Source organism: Schistocerca cancellata, chromosome 7 (assembly GCF_023864275.1).
Source record: "Schistocerca cancellata isolate TAMUIC-IGC-003103 chromosome 7, iqSchCanc2.1, whole genome shotgun sequence".
NCBI classification, from domain to species: domain Eukaryota; kingdom Metazoa; phylum Arthropoda; class Insecta; order Orthoptera; family Acrididae; genus Schistocerca; species Schistocerca cancellata.
In genome coordinates this window covers 528,804,549-528,812,809 of record NC_064632.1, presented here as the reverse complement: position 1 = coordinate 528,812,809, position 8,261 = coordinate 528,804,549, and positions in this window count along the sequence as shown.

The window sequence follows — 8,261 nt, the reverse complement described above, 5'->3', positions numbered from 1 at the left end:
TTTGGAGCCGGAGTTGATGCACTGCTGGCGAGGCGACAGGTTTGAGTGAAATCATTGCACTGCACTTGGCGAGAAATCTAGGCTGCTAAGTTTGGCAACTCAAAAATGTTCAAATGTGTGTCAGTTCTTAAGGTAACAAACTGCAGAGGTCATCGGTCCCTTGACTAACACACTACTTAAACTAACTTAAACTAACCTATGCCAAGAACACCACACACACCCATACCCGAGGGAGGACTCGAACCTCGGGCGGGAGGGGCCGCGCCGTCAGAGACATGGAGCCTCTAGTGGTGCGACCACTACGCGCGGCGTTTGGCAACTGAAATGTCATAGTCGACGGTGTCAAAAGCTTTACTGAAGTCTAAGTATCACATGATAGTTGTCCCTTGTGCATCCGTGGCTAGCTTGGGGTCGTGTATTACCCTTATTAAGGCAGATCTTGTGCTGCAATGTTTACGGGAGCCTGATATCTCTTCGTCTAGTGGGTTGATTGTAGTTGGGTAGTTTGTCGGCTGGTCGTGTATATTCTAAGGCTTTGGACAGTGCTGGAAAAACGCATATAGGTCGGTAAAACGAGGGTGCTGTGGAAGCGTCCTTTTTAGGTAATGTCTTAACTAGATCCTTTCTCCAGGCTCCAGGGAAAACACTTGTGATTAAGGAAAAAAATGGTTCAAATGGCTCTGAGCACTATGGGACTCAACTTCTGAGGTTATTAGCCCCTAGAACTTAGAACTAGTTAAACCTAACTAACCTAAGGACATCCCACACATCCATGCAGGAGGCAGGATTCGAACCTGCGACCGTAGCGGTCTCGCGGTTCCAGACTGCAGCGCCTAGAACCGCACGGCCACTTCGGCCGGCTGGTTAAGGAGAGGTTGAAGATATCTGTTACATTTGGCAACAGTGGGTCAATAATAGGTTTCTTCATTTGGACTGTCATGCCATTGTGTCCAGTAGATGCCGATCTGGTAAGTACGATGGCTCATTTTACCATATTGCGGTAGCATGCTCCAGACAGGATTTTTTGTGCCTACAGTCGTTTACACCCATGAATTAATGAGTCTCTGTTCAGTTTGTGATTCAGCTGACGTTGTAGGAAATGTTGCCTATACCAAGACCACGCAGGTTTCTCCGTAGTACAGCTGGTCTTTTTCTGTTACCGGTTAATGGATGGGCCTGCCTGAATTTTACACTTCTCACAAGTTGAATGATTCTGTTCCGCTTCTGCTTGTGAGTTATGTGGTTTTCAGGAATGAGGGGCTGTTTGTCTGAGTGTGTAGAGTCGCTCAGAAAAAAATAGTTCAAATGGCTCTAAGCATTATTGGACTTAACATCTGTGGCCATGAGTCCCCTACAACTTAGAACTACTTAAACCTAACTAACCTGAGGACATCACACACATCCATGGCCGAGGAAGAATTCGATCCTGCGACGATAGCAGCAGACTGATTCCAGACTGAAGCGCCTAAAACCGCTCGGCCACAGCGGCCGGCTGTAGTTGAGATTCATGAGCTGGTTTAGTTCCTCAGTTAACCAAGGCGCATGTATCCTTCCTACTTTTCCGGTCTTTTAAGGGGCATTTCTATCATATAGTTGAGTAAGTTTGTTAGTAAACCCATTAATTTTTTCTTTTATGTCCGAGAAAGCAACAGAAGGCATCCCCCAAACTATTTTCTGTGCCTCAGTTGCAAATTCTGGTAAATTAATGCGTTTGGAGTCTCGGTATGTAATCAATTGTGGTTTCTTTATGGGACGTTTAGTAAGAACGTCATAAAAATTGTCGTGGCCGAAGGTGCCAGGTGCAGATATTTAAGAAGTATGAGTTGCTCTTCTTGGAGATTTCGTTGCAGTTATATCTGTAAGAGTGTGACTTTCGTTAGTTTGATGGGTAGGAGCAATCTGATGTAGCGACATATTAGAAGAAGAAAGCATCCTCTTAAATTTGGCATTCGATCGTCTATTGTAGACAAAATTTAATTAGTGTCACCAGCTATAATTGTTGTTGTTGTGGTCTTCAGTCCTGAGACTGGTTTGATGCAGCTCTCCATGCTACTCTATCCTGTGCAAGCTTCATCATCTCCCAGTACCTACTGCTGCCTACATCCTTCTGAATCTGCTTAGTGTATTCATCTCTTGGTCTCCCTCTACGATTTTTACCCTCCACGCTGCCCTCCAATACCAAATTGGTGATCCTTTGATGCCTCAGAACATGTCCTACCAACCGATCCCTTCTTCTAGTAAAGTTGTGCCACAAGCTCCTCATCTCCCCAATTCTATTCAACACCTCCTCATTACTTACGTGATCTACCCATCTAATCTTAACATTCTTCTGTAGCACCACATTTCGAAAGCTTCTATTCTCTTCTTGTCTAAACTATTTATCGTCCATGTTTCACTTCCATACATGGCTACACTCCATACAAAGGCTTTCAGAAATGACTTCCTGACACTTAAATCTATTCTCGATGTTAACAAATTTCTCTTCTTCAGAAAGGCTTTCCTTGCCATTACCAGTCTACATTTTATATCCTCTCTACTTCGACCATCATCAGTTATTTTTCTCCCCAAATAGCAAAACTCCTTTACTACTTTAAGTGTCTCATTTCCTAATCTAATTCCGTCAGCATCACCCGACTTAATTCGACTACATTGCATTATCCTCGTCTTGCTTTTGTTGATGTTCATCTTATACACTCTTTTCAAGACACTGTTCACTCCTTCAGAATTTGAAAGAGAGTATTCCAGTCAACATTGACAAAAGCTTTCTCTAAGTCTACAAATGCTAGAAACGTAGGTTTGTCTTTCCTTAATCTTTCTTCTAAGATAAGTCGTTGGGTCAGTGTTTCCTGACGTGTTCCAATATTTCTACGGAATCCAAATTGATCTTCCCCGAGGTTGGCTACTATCAGTTTTTCCATTCGTCTGTAAAGAATTCGCGTTAGTATTTTGCAGCTGTGACTTATTAAACTGATAGTTCGGTAATTTTCACATCTGTCAACACCTGCTTTCTTTGGGATTGGAATTATTACATTCTTCTTGAAGTCTGAGGGTATTTCGCCTGTCTCATACATCTTGCTCACCAGATGGTAGAGTTTTGTCAGGACTGGCTCTCCCAAGGCTGTCAGTAGTTCTAATGGAATGTTGTCTACTCCGGGGGCCTTGTTTCAACTCAGGTCTTTCAGTGCTCTGTCAAACTCTTCACGCAGTATCATATCTCCCATTTCATCTTCATCTACATCCACTTCCATTTCCATAATATTGTGCTCAAGGACATCGCCCTTGTATAGACCCTCTATATACTACTTCCACCTTTCTGCTTTCCCTTCTTTGCTTGGAACTGGGTTTCCATCAAAGCTCTTGATATTCATGCAAGTGGTTCTCCTTTCTCCAAAGGTCTCTTTAATTTTCCTGTAGGCAGTATCTCTCATACCCCTAGTGACATAAGCCTCTACATCCTTACATTTGTCCTCTAGCCATGCCTGCTTAACCATTTTGCACTTCCTGTCGATATCATTTTTGAGACGTTTGTATTCCTTTTTGCCTGCTTCATTTACTGCATTTTTGTATTTTCTCCTTTCATCAATTAAATTCAATATTTCTTCTATTATCCAAGGGTTTATACCAGCCTCTTATTTTTACCTATTTGATCCTCCGCTGCCTTCACTATTTCGTCCCTCAAAGCTACCCATTCCTCTTCTACTGTATTTCTTTCCCTCATTCCTGTCAATTGTTCCCTTATGCTCTCCCTGAAACTCTGTACAACCTCTGGTTCTTTCAGTTTATCCAGGTCCCATCTCCTTAAATTCCCACCTTTTCGTAGTTTCTTCAGTTTTAATCTACAGTTCATAACCAATAGATTGTGGTCTGAGTCCACATCTGCCCCTGGAAATGTCTTACAATTTAAAACCTGGTTCCTAAATCTCTCTTAACATTATATAATCTATCTGATACCTTTTAGTATCTCCAGGGTTCTTCCATGTATACAACCTTCTTTCATGATTCTTGAACCAAGTGTTAGCTATGATTAAGTTGTGCTCTGCACAAAATTCTACCAGGCGGCTTCCTCTTTCATTTCTCTCCCCCAATCCATATTCACCTACTATGTTTCCTTCTCTCCCTTTTCCTACTACCGAATTCCAGTCACCCATGACCATTAAATTTTCACCTTTCTACACTACCTGAATAATTTCTTTTATCTCATCATACATTTCGTCAATTTCTTCATCTGCAGAGCTAGTTGGCATATAAACTTGTACTACTGTATTAGGCGTGGGCTTCGTGTCTATCTTGGCCACAATAATGCGTTCACCATGCTGTTTGTAGTAGCTTACCCGTACTCCTATTTTTTATTCATTATTAAACCTACTCCTGCATTACCCCTTTTTGATTTTGTATTTATAACCCTGTATTCACCTGACCAAAAGTCTTGTTCCTCCTGCCACCGAACTTCACTAATTCCCACTATATCTAACTTTAATCTATCCGTTTCCATTTTTAAATTTTCTAACCTACCTGCCCGATTAAGGGATCTGACATTCCACGCTCCGATCCGTAGAACACTAGTTTTCTTTCTCCTGATAATTATACACTCGATTCAAATCTCAAAAGAGCTGTTTCGAAGCAGAAGAACCCTACTTTAATATGTTTGTAGCATATCAGGCTCTTTCTGTTAAGGGATTTGAACTCTGTGAACATGTATTCCACTTGTTTATCTTCATTGTTGTTAGATGTGTGTAGCACAGTAATAAATCATAGCGGATGACGTCCTTATTCCACCCCCTCGTATGCTACATCCATCATGTTTCAGACAGGTGTAGTCGTCTTGATTGACGGAATTTGAGGGAATGCTTTGTCTCCGACAGACCTGTTAACATGGATTCCTATGCCTTAAAATTAACGACGAAAATCGTCGCCATGAGTTGGCAGAGAACTGACACTTTCAGTATACAGCTTTTTTTTTTCGGCCATGAAGATGCTGCAATTGGATGTCGGCACGCTGGGCCAGTGAGGATCTGGAAACGATTCATCCCGGAGTAACACTCAGGGGATTTAAGGGAGGTAGGGGAGGTAAGGGAGCGGAATATTCCTCCATTCACATATTCTGCGGAGGACCTCCTAATTCCTTGCCTTATCAGCCTACCTAATTTTCAATATCTTTCTGTAGCACCATGTCTCAGAGCTTCGTTTCTCTTCTATTCCGGTTTTCCCGCAGTCCACGTTTCACTACCATATAATGTTGTGGTCGAAACGTACTTTCTCAGAAATTTTTTCCTCAAATTAAGGCTCATGTTTGATACTAGCAGACATATCTTGGCCAAGATTTCCGTTTTGGGGTTATTTTGCTGCATAGGTAGCAGATTTCCTTAACTTCGCCTAGTTCGTGATTCCCAATTCTGACCTTAAGTTTCTCTCTGTTCTCACTTCTGCTAATTCTCGTTATCTTCGTCTTCCTTCGATTTACTCGTAGTCTATATTCTGTGTTACTTAGAACGTTTATTCCATTCAGCAGATCATGTAATTCTTCTTCTCTCTCACTGAGGAGAACATTAGCTAATCTTATCATTGGTATACTTTCACCGTGAATTTTAATCCCCCTCTTGAAGATTTCATGGTTTTCCATCATTACCTTTTCGGTGTATTGATTGAACAGTAGGGAGGCGAAAGACTACATCCCTTTCTGATACTCATTTACGACCGAACACTTCGTGCTTAGCCTGGTAGCATTACTGTTCTCTCTTGGTTCTTGTGCAAGTTGTATATTGGACGTGTTTCCCTTTAGCTTACCCCTATCTCTAATAATTTCTCCAATTGAGCTTATCGAACGCTTTTCATAAAAAAGTAATGGCCAGCTATAACAAAAAACATCGGAGGCGGAAGCGCGATTAGTAGAATCTTTGTCAGCAGTATGCTTTCTTACACCAACCAGTAGTGAAAAAGAATTCGATACTTACCGTCTCTTTATGTGCAGTCAACAGCGATGACATGTGCTGGTTCGACTCCCAGTCATCCCAGAGCTATTCGTTTCGTAATTTACATTTCAAACATGCTCACATCTCTCGACTGGTGAAACACTTCGATATTTAACATTTGACCACAGCTAGAAAACGACGTTAGGTGCTGGTTTCGAATCTCGGTATGGCAAGACTTTTTCGTCTCGTCATTTCAGTTTAACTCATCTCACTTCGGTATCTAACTTGTTACTGTGCTTAATTAACGATCGATTAGGTGCTGGGTTCGAATGCCTGTCCAGAACAAAACTTTACACCACTTTATGTCAAGTTTAATCCAAATTTAAAGATGTGAACTCTTTATTTGTGAGTGAAATCTTATGTAAGATCTTAAGTGGATCGTTAACACAGAGTAGTTGCTGTTCAGGACCCTGGGTCCTGGTCCAGTATAAAATTTTCATCATGCAATTGCAAGTTGCAATGTTATTTATTGTAATAAATTCGAGTTTATACGCGTTAAAGACAGTCATTTCTGTCAAAGTGTTTTCGGATTTTCTCATTGTCATGGTGTTCATTTGCGTCTGGTCTGACAGACAAACAGGGCAAAGTTTGTCTTCTTATACTTCCTGTCTCTGACAAGAGTTAGTAAGAGCTGAATTCGGTTGTTATGACCACAAAATCACTGCCGAACTGCTCTAGTAACCACATACTCCGCCATCTATCTGCTGACACCTAAACAGTCCTAAACTACAACACTTAATAATCCATCAGTATGTGATATCTAGGCCGGCCGCGGTGGTCTAGCGGTTCTAGGCGCTCAGTCCCGAACCGCGTGACTGCTACGGTCGCAGGTTCGAATCCTGCCTCGGGCATGGATGTGTGTGATGTCCTTAGGTTATTTAGGTTTAAGTAGTTCTAAGTTCTAGGGGACTGATGACCACAGATGCTAAGTCCAATAGTGCTCAGAGCCATTTGAACCACTTTGTGATATCTATTAAGCGTTATACAGTGGGTCGCATAAACAGATTCAACTTTTTTGCAACATATTTTAAGTTTAATACTGTAACGGTGCATCAGTTTTCTACCTTGACCATCAGGACAAAAATTTTCTCATCAACTATTATATATCCAAGTATCACGCCATTGTATCAGTGCAAGAGACGTGTAGAGCAAACCTGCAGGGGCTCCCTGTTCTCCACGTCGTCCCCCCCCCCCACACATCCCCCCCCACCCACACACACCGCCGTGCTTTCCCCATGCAATGCTACCTGCAACTGTCTCTTCAAGTAATAATAATATGCAGCATGTAAGATGGCTACATAATTAGTTTCTTACGGCATGCAAAGATTTTCAGACCAGAGAAAACTCTCTACGTATCAACATTTTTAGTCTATATTAACAGAATCGTATTAACAACGAAAACTATGTTTCAAATTAATGTCATAAAGCTGTTGGGTTGTACATTTTTGGACTTTCTTACGTTCAGTTTACACGTCGGAAACCATTCACACATAAAATTACTGCGGTATAAAATAAAAACTATACCGGAGAAACCAACGTTTTGGGCAGGGTTGCTGTAGTCTACTGATCATCAGTAGACCCTGAAGAAGACTTCAGAAACCCTGCCCAAAAACGTTGGTTTCTCCGGTATAGTTTTTACCGTTATGACGCGACACGAACCTCAGCTAACTCTTACGTCAATTGACTCTGGCCGGGGAAGGCTATGCAATTATATAACATCAATGCAGTTTATAATCTGTTCTGTTCCTGTGACACAGCGTATACATCTGCAGAACCCTTCACACTGTTATTCTCATCCTCGTCTTACAAGGGAAATGTGTGACCTCGAACACTCATAACCACACGAAAATGTGCTTAGAAAGTATATCGCTCATCCCAAAACAGTGGTAAGAGTCATTAGCACGTGAGCCTTTTCAAGGAGTAAGAGGGGAAGTGGAGTTAGAGGGGAAGTGGAATTGGAGGTGAAGTCTGTTGACGTAGAGACAAAATCTCGATATACGAGTAGTTGCACCAAACGCGCTCATAATTCTTTGTCTTGACATACTACTGTATTTCCCTCTGCTTATAATGAATACGCTACCCGAACGACAGACTTTTTCTGTTGATGTGATAGTGTCGCACTGCCATTCAGTGTTAAAAATACATGTGTGAAATTTCAATGAAGTGATGAAAAAAAGTGGAACATAACAACATGCACATCTGACTGAAGCCACTTTGTCACATTCAACATCACTTCCGTATTGCCAGTCCAATATCAAACGCCACACTAATTAAATTTTCGAACCATGATAA